The 18013-nt window shown below is 43.1% G+C and overlaps 1 protein-coding gene and 1 non-coding gene across 2 annotated transcripts in view; one reads left to right on the top strand and one right to left on the bottom strand.

The window, feature by feature from the left end:
• Window positions 1-18013, bottom strand: part of LDLRAD3 (low density lipoprotein receptor class A domain containing 3) — a gene marked incomplete in the record, with an annotated part of 312626 nt that overhangs the window by 132875 nt on the left and 161738 nt on the right.
• Window positions 13317-13398, top strand: TRNAS-AGA. The gene has a single exon. It is a non-coding gene; the product is annotated as a tRNA-Ser (tRNA).

Genomic DNA, 18013 nt, shown 5'->3' with positions numbered 1-18013 from the left:
TATGCCTTGGTAAACACTCTACGGTCTGTTTTCCTCTTGGATTCTCATCATCCCATATTTAACTTTATATTTAAGACTTCTTCTGTCTCTTATCACCAAGTTTTATAACATCCATAGAGCTGCACAAAAGTAGAAAGGCAGTTGTTGAAAAACACTTGGTCTCCCCCTTCTCACTGGTACTGAAGTCAACCAAATTTCAGTTTTGTTTTGGCACCAAAACCGGCCTGAAATTTGGGTTCAATTTCAGCTGAAACCAAAACCGCCCCCCTCCCCAGCAGAAGTTAGGTCCCCCAGAAGAAGCCCCCTTCTGGATCTGGATCCGCTTGCTCCTGAGTCCACCCCTCCATTGGTAGCCCCCTCCTGGAATACCTTTTCAGTAGTAGGCGCAGAGATGTCTCAAATCGCTAACTGCGCATGGCCGGCACCAGGTGAAAATGGCTTCTGGGACTTCCCCTAGCAATCTCGTGAGACTGCCACAGGAGGTCCTGGCAGCAGTCTTGCCCGTGCCGGTTCCAAAGACAAGATAACTGCCAGGACCTCCCGTCTAAACAAGTGGGAATGCTCCTGCGCCCACAATCCACAAACGAGAGCACTGCTGCTGGTGGGGGTCCAGGTCTGGGAGGGAAGTAGGTCATGGAAGGAAGTGAGGCCGGGTGGGGGGCGGGTTGGTCAGGAGGGCAGTTTCATTTTGGCTTCGAATTCTGCTGAAATCAAGTGAACATAGAAAAATGTAGGCAAAGACCATATAGTCTATCCAGTCTGCCCATCCATGCCATCTACTCTCCCTATCACTCCATTAGAGATCCTATGTACGTGTCCCAAGGTCTCCTGAATTCAGATACTGTTTTCATCTCCACCACTTCCAGCGGGACTCCGTTCCATGAATTCAACACCCTTTCCATGTCGAACTATTTCTTCCAGTTACTTCTGAGTCTGTCTCCTTTCACCTTCATCCTATGCCCCCTCATTCTAGAGCTTCATTTCAATTGAAAGAGACTCGCCTCCTATGCTTTTATGCCACATAATTATTTAAATGTCTCTATCATATCTCCCCTCTCCCGCCTTTCTTCCAAACACAATGATTGAAATTTGGGAATGATATGGATGATCTTGCTAACATATTCTAGAGACAGCCATCTCCTATAGTGAAGAATGGGTATATTATAGGGTTTTATTTAGATCCTCTATCACAATGTATGTGGGATTTTAGAGATTTGGATATAAGTTAATAAAGATTTTGGATGTATTTAATTAATGTTATCATAGTTACTAAATTTAACTTTATGACAACATATGTAACTATATTGGACTTCTGATACCCTATTATATTGTATTTTGTAATTAAAATATATATAATGAGATCTTTAAGTCTATCTCCATATGCTTTATGACAAAAACCACTGACCATTGTAGTAGCTCCCCTCTGGACCGACTCCATCATGTTTATATCTTTTTGAAGGTCCAGTCTCCAGAATTGTACACAATATTCTAAATGAGGTTTCACCAGAGTCTTATACAAGTGCATCATCACCTCCTTTTTCCCACTGACCATTCCTCTCCCTATGCGCCCAGGCATCCTTCTAACTTTTGGCATCACCCTTTCTACCCGTTTGGCCACCTTAAGATCATTACATACGATCACACCCAAGTCCCGCTCCTCTTTCGTGCACAGAATTCTTCACCCCCCCTAAACTATACCGTTCCCTTGGGCTTTTGCAGCCCAAATGCATGACCCTGCACTTTTTAACATTAAGTCTTAGCTGCCAAATTGCAGACCATTCCTCTAGCTTCGTTAAGTCATTCTTCATGTTAACCACACCATTAGGGGTGTCTACCCTATTGCAGATTTTGGTTATCATCCGCAAAGAGGAAAACCTTACCAGATAGCCCTTTAGCAATATCACTTATAAAAATGTTTAAAAGACCAGGCCCAAAAACCAAACCTTGTGGCACACCACTGGTAACCACTTTTTCCTCAGAATGAGCTCCATTTCCCACTACCTTCTGTCGCCTTCCACTGAATCAGTTCCTAACCCAGTCAGTCACTTTAGGGCCTAAACCAAGAGCACTCAGTTTATTTATGTGTGGAAACTCATCAAAGGTTTTGCTAAAATCAGAATAAAACACATCTAGCGCTCTCCCTCGATCCAACTACCTAGTCACCCAGTCAAAGAAATCAATCAGATTTGTCTGAAAAGACCTGCCTCTAGTGAAACCATATTGCCTCAGGTCCTGTAATCCACTGGATTCTAAAAACTTTACACTACTCTGTTGTAAAACCATTTCCATTAATCTACTTACCACACAAGTCAGATTTACCAGCCTGTAGTTCCACCCTCTTCCTTTCTTCCACTTTTGTGGAGAGGAACTACATCTGCTCTATTTCAATCCTCAGGGACCATTCCCGACTCTTGAGAAGCATTAAAAATATCAGCCAGCAAAACGTCCCTAAGTTCCTTCAGTACTCTCAGATGTATGCCATCCAGCCCCATCGCTTTGTCCACCTTTAGTTTAGCCAGCTCCTCATGAACACAGTCCTCTGAAAATCGTTCATGGACTACCATCCCTCCATTTCTATTTGTGCTTGTCTTCTGTGGTCCTGTTCCTAGCCCTTCAGCTATAAACAAAGAAGGTAAATATTTGTTAAGCAATTCTGACTTATCAGCTTCTAAATATTCCTCCCCTTCACCTTTTGAGTCTCACAATGCCACTTTTTCACTTCCTCCTATCACTAACCTATCTAAAACATGTCTTGCCCTCCCATTTTACCGTATTGGCTATTTTTTCTTCCATTTGCATCTTTGCTTTCCTGACTACTCTACCAGCTTCTCTTAGCTTTTCCAGATAATGTCACCTGTCTTCCTCTTTCTGCGATATCTGGTAGTTTATACAGGCTAACCTCTTTTTCCTTAACTTTTCAGCTACTACTCTTGAGCACCAAAGCATATTCCTTTTCCTCTTTTAATTACTTTTGTTACAAAAAGGTTTGTTGCCCTTACAATAGCTCCTTTCAGTTTTGCCCACTGCTTTTCAACTTCTTCCAGATGTCCCCATCCAGACAATTCCTTGAGGTAATCTCTCATCTGAACAAAGTTAGTTTTTTTTAAAGCCCTGATCCTTCACTGTTGAATGAACCATCTCCACATCTATTTTAATATTAAATCACACCATCTAGTGATCACTAAGGTTCCAATTAATAGTTTTGCAGAGCAAAGGTGAAAACACCTCATGGTTAAGTAGGCCAGATATAATTAATTAGGAAATTTAAAAAAAACTAGTCTAAATGTATCTGTGTTTTGAGGGCGGATAGAAACAGAGGTTTTTTTTTTAATGTACTGTTTTTTAAAAACAGCATTTGGCCTAAGGTCAATGTTTAAGACTGTTGTAATTACACGTTGTATGAGCAGACCGCTCATTAAAAACTGATGAAAGCACAACAAAAGAAAACAGATTGAGACATGCCATTTGACGTTAGCTTCACTTGCTAGTACGGATGGGCTGTTGTTTGTGAATGTCATCTGCGGGTTAACAGTGCATCCTCTCTGCACATACTGCATACACTTTACCCCCTTAGGGCGCATGTGCAAGCTATTTCACATTCAGAGCCTATCAGGAAAGAGTACACACTAAGGGGGAAATTCAATAAACAGTGTCTAAAGTTAGGTGCCAAGATGATCTAAGCTAAAGGTAGTATTCTGTAAAGGATGGTCTGTGAGGAACACCTTTATAGAACATTAGCTTAGTGCACATCTTGCGTCTAACTTTCGGCGCAAGCATTTATGCCTGCCAAATGCTGGTGTAAATGCTTGCACCAAACTGATAGCAGTTAGGCGCACAAATGCAGGTAGTATTCTATAACATCACACCTAAATTCCGGGAATTCCCCTAACCCGCCCATGTCCCTCCCATGGCCACAGCTCCTTTCAAGTTCCATGCTATGAAACTTAGACGAGCATTTTAAAGAACAGGGTGTATGTCACATACACGTGTAATTCCTAATTACTGCCAATTAAGTGCTTATCACCCAATTAGTTAATTAGTTTGCATGGAGATCTGCAATCCACACCCAAACTTGCTCGCCCAACTTTGGGTAACATACAGAATCCGGTGGTATGTTCATGTAGTTCATACTCTTAAGGAAGAGTGTGAACTATTAAGGACATTCATTGGAAAAGAAAAAAAAATTACAAATGAAATTGACATAAAAATGTTCTACGTGCCCATCCCTACTTGTTAGCTACTACTTTTTATACTACAGAAATTACAACAGACGGATTTGGAAACTGAAAACTATTTTGCAATAGTAGACTTCACTGCTATACAACCAACCTTGTGAGAAAAATTGCTTATATCTCCGATAGCTGGTATATCAAAAATATTAAAAAAGTGGAAGTCAGGGTTTCAAAGTGTAAAAGCCAGGAATGTATTGCAGCAACTAACATGTCTCTTCAAACCTCCAGCAGTCTGGAAATTCCAACAGGCTAATCAGTGGCAGAAAGCTAAGAAATACCGAATACGGATACCAACTTGCATAGAAAAGCACACAGGCACCTTACTTGCATCTATTTTATCCCTTCCATCTAATACATAGTAACATAGTGAATGATGGTAGATAAAGACCAAAATGGCTCACACAGTCTGCCTAGCTGAGATTTGCCCACTTTGAATACATGTACATATAAATTCCCATAAGAATTGAGACACAAAAATCTCCCCTCTCTCTTTTATCCCCACCCTTCAAATCCATCTCAAAATCTATCACAGTGCTGACCTCCACCATCTCCAGTGGTGAGCAATTTCAGGCCTTGCCAGCTTCAACTCTGACTCTTAGGAGACCATTCAAGATAACCCCATTACCCTGCGGAGACAATGAAGATTGAACTGAACTCACATCTGAGCTTCTAAGTCATGGCTGAGGCTGGGTTTGGGAATCTGTTTCTTTTTATGCAAAATACATCTCCTCCAGCCTTTCTTGTTTGTTTGTTTGTTTAACCTAAAGGACATACAAGTCCTCTTCCATGCTCTTGTGCTTCATTGATTATTTTATAGCAACACCCTGCTCCACAGTCTACCGATTGTTTCTTTAAAAAATTGTCTATAACTAATTTGAAATACATTTATCAAGTTATTTACCCACTTAAGTAAATTTTATAATGTGACTTCTCTGTTTGTTCACTACCACTGAAAATCAAATTCAAAATGGCAGGAGGTGGTCTATTAACGTTCTTATTTTGACTTTTCGAGCACTCTATTTTGTAACACTAAATTAGTACGTCACCAATCTCTTGGTACCATATTCTGTTCCCTCTGGACCTTGAGATCTGCTACACTCCAGCATTTAACTATTCCTCCACCATCAAAGGTTTGATTAGATTTGATTATGTTTTTATATCTTTCTCTATCAACCAATCACTGATCAGCTTTTATTTACTTTATTCCTGTCCTCTGAAATTTAATGTTGCAGAGGGCTATGCATCATTCTCCTCATTTCAAATCATCCTGAAGGCCTAGTTATACTGCTTGGTGTTTGTTACTTAAAGACTGTCCTGCATCTTGTACACATCCTCTCATATTAAGAGAGCATATTTTCTCAGCTCTTTGTACTTATCTGTAGTCCGGTTCTTTCAGCTCTTTCTACTTTTTCTCAAAATGTATGCCTCTAAGTTTTATTAGTTTGATGGTAAACTGCTGCTTTGTTTTATTATTGATCGTAAATTGCTGCTTGTTTTTATTATTTGATTGTAAACCACTCTGCTGTGCCAAATGAAAGGCGATATAGAACGTGATTATACTAAACTAAACTCTCTGGAAGCTATCCTTTTCTTCATAAAACAATTTTTAAAAACTCCACTAGCAAAGACTATAAAAAGTTACTTCAACGGGCTTTCAATCCTTCATAACCAGAGGGAAAAGGCTTCTAATTTATTCAGCTTGAGAAATTGGTCACAATAATCCATCCGTTAAAAGTGGCGTTCATTATGGGAAGACAGTAACAAGAAAATAACTCAGACCAATCCAGTTAAATGAAAGCCATATGCTTAATGAAAAACTGAAGCAATTATATAAACAGGAAAGTTCCATAGTAGGGAAAGTTATAAAAGTGCCCAAAGCTTCTCTTTGGAAATGTTTTATTGTGTTAAAATGTAGTGCATAGACACCTGAAAGGCTTAACAGAAGCCAGAGGTAGATTTTATTTATTTGTTACATTTGTATCCCACATTTTCCCACCTATTTACAGGCTCAATGTGGCTTACATAGTACCGTACGGGCGATCGCCAATACCGGTATGAGCAAATACAGAGCAGGGGCGTATCTGCATGGGACCACGGGGGGCCTGGGCCCCCCCTAGATTTGGCCCTGGACCCCCCTACCGCCAACACCTTCGACCGCCCTCCCTGCCGCCGCCAGCCGAACAAGTCCTGTTTTCCGGCGCGGATCTGCAAGGGCAGGCTTCGCTTCTGTGAGTCTGATGTCCTGCATGACGTCAGACTCACAGAAACAGAAGCCCGCCCTTGCAGATCAGCAACACGGCCACGCACTTGTTTCTGTGACGAAGTGACGTCCACACGGTCCTTCCCGCTGAAGTCTGGCCTGATTTAGTCCGGTCCAGGTCAACGGCCATCTGACTCCACAATTCTTCCCACTACTCACCACCTCGTTGTGCCTCACTGCTGCCCTGGATGGCTGCTCACCGTGACCCACCTCACAACTTCAGGTTCGCGAACTTTGCGCCAACCAGTTACCACTCACCAGAGGAGGAGGACTGGAGCACTGAAGAGCCCACCACCGACCAGAGCCACCATCCACTGCCTAGCCTGCCTATCACTGCAGCAGCAGCACCAGTAGTACTCCAGGCTCCACACTGCCCTGTCTGCTGTCCACTCCAGAGTCCAGACTGAGAATCCAGACTCTCCAGGTAAAAAAAAAACAAAAAAACCCAAAACAAAACAAAATACTTTGGGCACACTGGTGAAGTGATGCTGGGTTGGGCTGGTGTTGTGTGGGTTGTGGAACTATGGGAACTGCAGAGTGAACTCGATGCTGGGTGATGTGGGGTTAGTGTCCCCCCATTTTAACTCTGGCCCCCCTCAAAATGTCAGGTCTAGATACGCCCCTGATACAGAGTGATGTTGCAGTAGAGTACAGTTCATGTGTTACAGACACATTAGTGAATCGTAAGGGGAAGAGTTAAGTTATGTCTAGTACGAGCTTTGGTTTCATTGTGTTGCAGGGTTAAGGCATTTAAGTTGGGTCATTAGGGTATGCCTTTTTGAACAGGTTGGTTTTTAGTAGTTTCTGGAATTTTTGGTGGTTGTTTGTTGTTTTCACGGTGCTTGGTAATGCGTTCCATAGTTGTGTGCTTATATAGGAAAAGCTGAATGAATAGGTTGATTTGTATTTGAGTCCTTTGCAGCTTGGGTGATGGAGATTTAGGTATGTTCGTGTTGCTCTTGATGTGTTTCTGGTTGGAAGGTCTATGAAGTCTGTCATGTATCCCGGGGTATCACCGTAGATGATTTTATGAACCACTAGTAAAAAAGGCTCGTTTCTGGAACGAATGAAACGGGTGCTAGCAAGGTTTTCCTGGGAGTGTGTATATTTGAGAGAGAGAGCCAGAGTGAATGTGCGGGTGTGTGACAGTGTGTGTGTGAGAATGAGAGTGTGTGGCAGGGCCCCCTCCCCTGTTCCTAATGCCCCTCACCCCGTTCCCTCCCCTCCTTTTCCTCCTCCTTCCCACACTTTGGGTTCCTTAAGGCTTTCAAAAGTCTATGTACCCCCGTGGCCCTAACGCCCAGTATCCGGATACCCCACTGGTTTAATCCTCACCCCTCCCCCAAGATGTAACACTTTCACGTCCTTCATTTTTTTTTTAAGTGTCCTATCTACCCTGTGTCCAAATGCCCGGCATTCTGATTGTGTTCCTCTCGTAAATTTTCATTTCTTTCATTCATTCAGAACTTGCCCCCCCCCCCGCTTCCTTCAGTCTTTTAAAACTCTCCTATCTACCCTGTGTCCTAATGGCCAGCATTCAGATTGTTTTCCTTTCCCAAATGTTCATGTCTTTCAGTCGTTCAGAACTCCCCCCCTCCCCCCCATTTAACACTTTCAGTTCCTTCAGTCTTTTAAAACTCTCCTATCAACCCTGTGTCCTAATGGCCAGCACTCAGATTGTTTTGCTTTGCCAAATTGTCTGTCACTGACGTCAGTGCGTGCCTGCCTAGCAGACCACTTCCGGCAGGCACGGTCCCAGGCACATCCTGTTGGAGGTGAGAATTATTATATAGGATGGTGCAGATTTTGAATGCAATGCGTTCTTTGATTGGTAGCCAGTGTAGTTTTTCTCGTAGTGGCAAATATGAATACAACTGTATTCAAACAGTTTGATGAACTGCTTATCTAGGGCAGATATGTGCTCTCTGATCCATTCCGTATAAATAATTAAACTGTGGTTAAAAAACATTTGTTACCTGTAATACTAATCAAAGAAAAAAAAAATCAATTCAGGGTCAGCGGCAGTTTCCAGCATCTACTCCAACTGTGATCTGGGAAAGAAAGCAAACTTGAAGACATTCCAGATCGATGACCTGCCGAAAATTACTGCCGAGAGCCAAGTGTCCCATATAGGGCAAGACAGATTACGATGTGCTGGAGAGGGCTTTGGTGGCAAGTCCAGTAGTTGGAATGTGAGGACAATGCCGGACAGTCTTCTACGATCTGTATCCCATATATGGCAAGACAGATCAGGATGGGCTGGAGTTTGGGAAGTGCACAGCAGACTTTTTTATGGACTGAGCCCTGAAAAATGGCAAGGACAGATCAGGATAGAGTACGCACATTTTAAACCACATTCATATTGTATGCTATGAGTGCGGGTCGTCTATATCTCAGTGGGGGAGGGGAAGACATCGTAAAAGTGGAACTTAGCGAATAAAATGTTGTAGTACTACTACTGGTTCAATAACAATTTGATAATGAATGTGACTGTCGGGCAGACCAGAAGGACCGTGCAGGTCTTCATCTGCCGTCATTTACTAAGTTACCTACGTCTTTCAACTGTGTGACGGGGAGGCAAACTATGATGGTTCAGAATGGCTGCTGACAAATTTGATCAGGTATAAGGGGATTGAAGGTCACACCCAAAACTCCAGCATGAATGGGGCAGTAAATCCTGTTGGATAGGGTTAGCTTGATTTTATTCCAATGTTGGAAAAAAACTGATCAGATAAAATTGAATAATAATGTAATTGCCTCTCCATTACACTAGCAACATATCATTGGGCTGTCACAATGGCCAATTTCTGTAAAATGCAGCATGAATCAGGTTAGAGTCCCAAACCCAGTACTAACTCTACCCATCTGGGAATCTAGACCCAGGAGGGGATGGGCAAGGATTTTGAATTTAGGACTTCCTCCCCCCTTTTGTTACATTCAGGTACAATAGGTATTTCCCTGCTCCAGAGGGCTAACAATGTAAGGGGCCCTTTTACAAAGGCGCGCTGAAAAATGGCTTGCGACAGTGTGGATGCATGTTCTGGGCGCGCACAGAATCATTTTTCAGCGCACCTGTAAAAAAATGCCTTTTTTAATATTTTTACCGAAAACGGACATGCAGCAAAATGAAAATTGCTGCGCGTCCATTTTGGGTCTGAGACCTTACCGCTGGCCATTAACCTAGTGGTAAGGTCTCACACGGTAACAGTCTACACACGTAAAATGTCGATTTCCGGCGCATATAGCGGATGTGTGTCAAGAATGAAATTACCGCAAAGGCCATGCAGTAGCCGGGTGGTAACTCAAAATTGACGCGTGTGGGCACACGTAGGTGCCTATGCGGCTTAGTAAAAGGGCTCCTAAATCTATAACTGCTGCTATATTTGGACTATTGTAATTCCTTGTATGGAGTAATCTCTGCGACGCTGTTAAAGAGATTGCAATTATTTCAGAATACAGCAGCAAGGTTGATTTTTGGAGTGAAAAGGTTTGAGAGGGCTTCTCCACTTCTCAGAAAGCTTCACTCACTGGCTTCTGGTTAAGTCACAAATAGATATTAAGATTGCCTGTATGGTTTTCAAGTCCCTAACAGGACAAATTTCAATAGGAATCATAAATTATTGTGGGATATTGAAGTTTGGAAGGACACTAAGACTTTAACCTTTGCATTTCCTAGTTTTAAAGGAGTTAAATTAAAAATATATTTTGAATCCTCCTTTAAGTATTTGGGTGTTAAAATCTAGAATTGTTTCCCAATCCAAACTAGAAGTTCCTAATCTTATTTTTTATTTTGTAAAAATGTTTAAAAACGTCTCTATTTTCTGAAATTGATCAAGATTTGTTAGAGGTTTTTTTAAATTGTTGTTTTACAATTCCTCCCACTTGCGGGTGCTTCTTTTAATTGTGATCTACGCTGAATCCTATTAGGAAATATTGCAGATTATAAAACATCCATAGCATAAGTTAACTGAGACACAAGGTCACTCAGTGTCACAGTGGGATTTAAACTGTGGCTTTCCTGCCCCCACTCTAACCATTAGGTTACTCCTTTGCCATTGCTGAACAGCAACACCAAAGGGCTCATTTTCAAAGCACTGTGGGGCCCTTTTACTAAGCTATAGTAAAAAGTGGCCTGCAGTAGTTTGGACACATGAAATTGGCATGTGCTGGGCCACTTTTTACCATGGCTGGGAAAAAAAAAGCTGTTTTTTACTGGGGCAGTAATAGCCATGCGCTACTTTTAATTTTAGTGCACGGCTATTTACCGTCTGAGCCCTTACTGCCACATATTGACCTAGCAGTAAGCGCTCACGCGCTACTCGTACAGTAATCCTGCAGCGTGCGCCAATGTGGCCACGCTGCCGATTATCACTGGGAATAACCCCGTGGTAAACAGCATGTGCCAACTTTGAAATTACCACCGAGTGCCAGCACTTCCCCAACGGTAGTATTGATTTAGCATGCGCTACCCATGCGTTAGCTGTACCACATCTTAGTAAATGGGCCCCTGCGACTCTCAAAGTTCCATAGGTTACTATCAGACTCATTTTCGAAAGAGACAGACGTCCAAAAAGTGACATAAATTGGAATTTGGACGTCCATCTCACAGAGATGTCCAAATTGGTATAATCAAAACCCGATTTGGGACGTCTTTCTCTGAAGTCTGTCAGAAGGACGTCCAAATCTCAAGGGGGCGTATCACGGGCTTGGGCGTTCCTAAGACTCGGATGTCTTTGAGACATAATGGAAAAAAGCAAAGACGTCCAGCACTAAAACTTGGACGTTTTGAGCTAGACCTGTTTTTATTACGAATAAGGCACAAAAAGGTACCCCAAATGACCACTGGAGGGAATCAGGGATGACCTCCCCTGACTCCTCCAGTGGTCACTAACCCCCTCCCAACTCCAAAAATTGTGATGAAAAACATTATTTGCCAGCCTCTATGCCAGCCTCAGATGTCATACTCAGGTGCATTACAGCAGCATGCAGGTGCCTGGAGTAGTTTAGTAGTGGGTGCAGTGCACTTCAGACAGGTGGACCCAGGCCCATACCCCACTACCTGTTACACTTGTGGAGGAAACAGCGAGCCCTCCAAAACCCACCACAAACCCACTGTACCCACATATAGGTGCCCCCTTCACCCTTAAGGGCTATGGTAGTGGTGTACAGTTGGGGGAAGTGGGTTTTGGGGGCTCAGCACACAAGGTATGGGAGCAATGGTCAGATGTGTACCTGGGAGATTTTATGAAGTCCACTGCAGTGCCCCCTAGGGTGCCTGACTGCTATCCTGGCATGTCATGGGGACCAGTCTACTACAAATGCTGGCTCCTCCCACATCCAAATGGCTTGATTTTGGACGTTTTAGACTTGGACGTCTTTGTGTTCGAAAATGGCCGAAAATCAAAAACGTCCAAATCGCAAAACGTCCATGGTATTTTCGAACACAAAAGATGGACGTCCAATCTTTTTCAAAAATGACCTTCTTCCCGCTGCGGAATTTGGACGTCTTTGTAAAATGTCCAAATTTAACTTTGTAAGTCTAAGTGCTTTGAAAATACTCCTCCAAGTGGCCAGACCCTTTATTTGAAAGAATTTGAACTAGGATTACAAATCTACTTTTTTAATAAGACTTTTCGACTCTTGATTGCTTAGGTTTGTGCCACTATGACAGTGTACACAGCTAAAAGACTGTGGACATGCAATCTAAACTCCCTTCTTTTAAATTTACCTAATTTATTATATTTCTTTTTGTTCTCTTACTTTAAATTTTATATTGACTGTAAACCCACCTAGATGATAATCTTCCAAATGATGGTATATCCAGTATAATAAGCTTAAAACTTGACCTGGGCTCATCTTAGACCATGTTCCTGAGACAGCTGCAAACTATGGGTCCTCAGCTGAGGACAGTCACTGGAATGAATGGGCACAGAGATATAAGAAAGGAAAACATATTCAGCGCTATTTAACTGGCCAGAACGGCTGCTCACCAGGTCAATAGAGCTTAACCAGCTATCCACTGACATTCAGTGGGGGGGGGGGGGGGGGGGGGGGGGGAGAGATAACCGGCTACCGCTGAATATCCCCAGTTAGCAGCTAGCGGTTATACTGCCTGATATAACGGCTATCCGTCGGATTTTTAAAGCCAGTTTAGTGGCAATATTTGGCTGCATGAAAACAAGGGATATCTTTAAATTGGCCAAAAATAAACTGGATATTCAAAGCCAGTCACCAGAAATGGCCCAGCATGAATATCTGGTCTCAACTCCAACCGCAGGAGTAGCCGGTCTAACTGCGGTGGTCTGAATATCAGCCCCAAAGAAAAATCGAACAGCTTTGAGTGAAGGATCATATTTCATTTATTTAAAACTTACTATACCGCCCAAACTGACTCGCAGACCAGGGTGGTTTACAGTCTAAAACAATAATAAAAATTAAAAATGTTGAAAGGAACTCCAATTTATCAATAGGAAAGAATCAAGCACACAACAAAAGACAGCAGAATAGACCAAGAGGGTAAGGAAGACAAAGAGATACAGGGAAAGGAGGTCAATCGTGAAAATGATGCCACACACCCTCACTCCTCCCACTAAATCAAATGCTTGTTCGAATAGCCAGGTTTTTTAAAGCCCAGGATCACAAGGAACTGCGGTGGGTATCGAATCCAGGTCACCAGGATGAAAGCCCATTATACCGGATTTCAACAGGCATAAGTCTGGCACCCAGAGCTGGGCTCAGGAATCAATGCTAAGCACTGTTCTAAAAATGGCACCTACCCTTTATAAACAGCACTTAAAGCCCATTTGTTAGTTCAATTAATAGTGGTAGTCATGGCCGAGTGTTTAAGGTGATGGGCTAGAAATCCACTGGGGTCTCCCCGCGAAGGTTCAAATCCTGTTGACTACACGGCTGAATATTTGTCTTACTAGTAGAGGTTTTTTTTTTTTTTTTTTTCAATGAATTGAGGTTGAAAGAGGGCCGACTCAGGAATAATGTAAGGAAATATTTTTTCACCGAGAGGGTGGTAGATACCTGGAATACCCTCCCGCAGGAGGAGGTAGAGATGCAAAAGGTAACAGAATTCAAAAATGCATGGGATAAACACAAAGGATTCCTATTTAGAAGGATCGGATCCAAAGAAGCTTAGCAGAGATTAGGTAGGAGAGCCAGTGCTGGGCAGACTTCTACAGTCTGTGCCCTGATCATGGCTGAATAGATTTGGATGGGCTGGAGTGGAGCTTTTCAGGGTCTTTGACACACCTTCAGAAATTTTAGAACAAGGCCAGTGCCAGACAGCCTTCTACAGTCTATGCCCTGAAAATGGCAAGGACAAATCAAGATCAGGCATACATATGATGTATCACATCATACCTTATGTAAAGAGTATATCTTGTTGGGCACACTGGATGGACCATACAGGTTTTTATCTGTCGTCATCTACTAGGTTACTAATTTCTCCCCCCCACCACCACCGCATCATGACATTTACACACATTTGCTGTTATAAAATAGTGTTTAGGTGCTTTGCTGTTACTTTCGCTGTTAAGTGTACACTCGCACACGTGACAGTATTCTGTACGCATACAGCTACGTCATGCAAGGTTACACATTAGGAGTCACGACCAAGAAAGGGATCTAGGCGTAGTCGTTGATGATACGTTGAAATGCTCTGCTCAGCTGCAACGGCTAAGAAAGCAATAGAATGTTGGATATTATTAGGGAAAGAATGGAAAAACCAAAATGAGGGACGTTATAATGCCTTTGTATCGCTCCATGGTGCGACCCGCACCTCGAAATATTGTTCCAATTCTGGTCGCCGCATCTCAAAAAGATATAGTGGAATTAGAAACGGTGCAGAGAAGGGGCGACGAAAATGATAAAGGGGATGGGACGACTTCCCTATGAGGAAAGGCTAAAGCGGCTAGGGCTCTTCAGTTTGGAGAAAAGGCGGCTGAGGGGAGATATGCTAGAGGTCTATAAAATAATGAGTGAACGGGTAGACATGAAGCGTCTGTTTACGCTTTCCAAAATACTAGGACTAGGGGGCATGTGATGAAGCTACAAAGTAGCAAATTTTAATGAATCAAAGAAAATGTTTCTTCATCAACACTGTAATTAAACTCTGGAATTCAATTGCCAGAGAATGTGGTAAAGGCGGTTAGCTTAGCAGAGTTTCAAAAAGGTTTGGACGGCTTCCTAAAGGAAACGTTCATAGAGCATTATGAAATGGATGGGAAAATCCACTATTTCTAGGGAATAAGCAGTATAAAATGTTTTATACTTTTTTGGGATCTTGCCAGGTATTTGTGACCTGGAATTGGCCACTGTTGGAAAACAGGATGCTGGGCTTGATGGACCTTTGGTCTGTCCAGTATGGTAATACTTATGTACTTGTGTAAGGGATGTGTAAATTGCAGGTGTACAGTACACATTTGCCCTTTAAGTAAAGTATACCTTGCTCAATCTCCGATATTTCTGCACCAACAAGGGCCTGTCACCAAAAGACAGTAGATACACATGCAGCACAGGAATCCCTTTTGTTTATTTCTGAAGCGATTTTGGCAGAGATGCCCAAGTAAAAGCCCTTTGGAGTAACAGATGTCCAGCCACAGGGTTGCAATACACACAGATTCTCAAACTCTGAAGGAAATGGCATTCAGCAGAGAAGCAGAACTCTTTTTACCACCTCTTAAGTTGAAAAGACGTCTGTAAAACTTTAAAATTCAACTTGAAACAGCTCCAGAATGCTCCCTAACAAGACCGTCAGTGGCGTGCAGCTGCATAAGTATCGTGTTTGAAGCATGTGAGCCCTTATCAACTAGGTCAATGGGTGGCGGTAAGGCTCAGGCAGTAAATAGTCATGTGCTACTTTTAATTTTAGCACATGGCCATTTACTGCCCCATTAAAAAGAGCCTTTTTTTCCCCAGCCACGGTAAAAAAAATGGCCCAGTGCTCATTCTTTTTAATATCTTTGTGAGTGATATTGCGGAAGGACTTTCTGGTAAGGTTTGTCTCTTTGCGGCTGATACCAAATTGTGCAATAGAGTGGACACCCCGGGGGTGTGGTTGGTATGAAGAAGGATCTAATGCAGCTTGAAAATGGTCTGATAATTGGCAACTAAGATTTAATGCTAAGAAATGTAGGGTCAAGCACTTGGGGTACAAGAATCCAAGGGAGTGGTACAGTATAGGAGGTTGAAGTGCTTCTGTGTTCGAAAGAGCAGGACCTTGGGGGGGGGGGGGGGGGGTATTATGTCTGATGACCTTAAGGTGGCCAAACAGGTAGAAATGGCGACCGGTCCAAAGCCAGAAGGCTGCTTGGCTGCATAAGGAGAGGATGATCAGCAGAAAAAAAGAGATGATAGAGCCCTGTATAAGTCTCTGGTGAGGCCCCATTTAGAGTACTGCACGCAATTCTGGAGACCGCACCTATGGAAAGATATAAACAGGATGAAGTAGGTCCACAGGTGGCTACAAAATTAGTAAGTGTTCTCTGTCGTTAAAACATATAGGACAGGCTTAGGAACCTCAACATGTATATGCTGGAAGAGAGGTGAGAGAGAGGGGATATGATAGAGACATTTAAATACCTCAGTGGCATTCAATATACAGGACGTGAGTGGAGGAGTAGCCTAGTGGTTAGTTGCAGCGGACTTTGATCCTGGGGAACTGGGTTTGATTCCCACTGCAGCTCCTTGTGATTGTGGGCAAGTCACTTAACCCTCCACTGCCCCAGGTACAAAATAAGTACCTGTATATATGTAAACCGCTTTGAATGTAGTAGCAAAATACCTCAAAAAGGCGGTATATCAAGTCCCATTTCCCCTTTTTCAAATGAAGGAAAACGCTGGAATGAGAGGGCATTAAATGAAGATAAGAGGAAATAGACTTAGGAGGAATCTAAGAAAATATTCTTTCACCGAAAGAGTGGTGGATGCATGGAATGGCCTCCCGGTTGAGGCTGTGGAGATAAGGACTGTCAGAATTTAAGAAAGCATAGGACAGACATGTGGGATCCCTTAGGAAAGGAAGAGTTAGTGGTTACTGAGGATGGGCAGACTGGAAGGGCCATTTGGCCCTTATCTGCTGTAACATTTCTCTGTTTCTATCTAAAAACACGCCCTCACTACTGCAGGCCATTTTTTTTTACCACCGCTTAGTAAAAAGACCCATATATCTTTTAAGGGTTTTGTTTTCTTTGAAGGGTGGATTTAGCTGGCAGTTTCCCCCTGCTCTTTCATACCTACCACTCAGCTGGAACTAGGGCTGAGATCTGGTGTTATGAGCATTCATTTATAATTAACTGGGGAATTTTCCCCTACTTCAGATCTCTCCCGTAATCTGATCATTACAGCAACGGTCTTAGGCTGGAAGCCATGCAGTAAGCCTCCTTCTGGATCCCTGAAATTATGAGTCCTAAATCTGGATGCTAGCAGTTGGATTCTATATATCGCGCCTTAATTTCCGCGTAGAAATTGAAGTGTATTCTATAACAAGGTGTGTAACTTAATCGGTTAACTAGCTAATCAGTGCTGTCAACTGGATTATCGGAACTGGCATTAAGATTTACCTGCACAAATTGCTAAGCATATTCTGTAACATGGTGTGCGTAAATTCTAAGTCACATAGTTGAAAAGGGGGCATGCTTTTGGGCGGGGCGTGGGCATTTCTAAAATTTATGAGAGTCTTTTACAAAGTGGCGGTAAGCCCAACGCGGGCTTACCTGTCGCTTATCTGGCTACTGTTGGTCCAACATGGCTGTCGGCGGTATTTCTGGCTGGAGCGCACACCATTTCCAGTGCTCCATAAATGTCTTTTCTGTAGCGCGTGCACTGATAATGAAGATACTTACCTGTAGCAGGTATTCTCCGAGGACAGCAGGCTGGACATCATCACGCATGGGCCGTCATCCACGACGGCCCGCCCAGGAGCTCCGGAATTTTAAAGAAAAAATTTTAAAGCTTCTAGAAGCAGCGCGACAGGCGCAGGGACAATGCACCGCGCATGCGCGAGTGACTTCCCGCCTGCGAGCTTCCCTGTTCCTTTTTTCCGCTTCGCAAAGAGGGGTTGTTTTTCTGCCGCTCCTCGCGTTTTGTGGCCCAGGAGACATTTTTTCATCGCGTTTACGCGCTCCGGTTGTGGCTTTTGCTACCTTTTTTCTCCTCATTCAAACTTAAAAAAAAAAAAAAAGAGAACCTTATTTTCTTAGTTTTTTTTCCCCGTTTTTAAGTTTCCTTTCTTCCGGTCACGGCTGTCTTTAGGCCACCGGTCGCGTGGCTTTTTTCCTTTTTCGTGCCTTTTCGTTGGCACCAGAGTCGTTTGATTTTTCGACCGCTATTTTTCCTCCCATGCAATCAAGGACTCCCAGTGGCTTCAAACGCTGTTCCAGCTGCAACGGACCATCTCGTCGACCGATCCTCACACGCCTGATGTCTCCAGTGCCTCGGGCCCGACCATTTGCCAGCTTTGTGTAAGCTTTGCAAATTAATGAAAAAGAGGACCAAGGTAGCTCGAGAGGCT

Source organism: Microcaecilia unicolor, chromosome 4 (genome assembly GCF_901765095.1).
Source record: "Microcaecilia unicolor chromosome 4, aMicUni1.1, whole genome shotgun sequence".
Lineage (NCBI taxonomy): Eukaryota > Metazoa > Chordata > Amphibia > Gymnophiona > Siphonopidae > Microcaecilia > Microcaecilia unicolor.
Note: the sequence above shows the minus strand (reverse complement) of the source record. Positions and strands in the feature narration are given on the sequence as shown.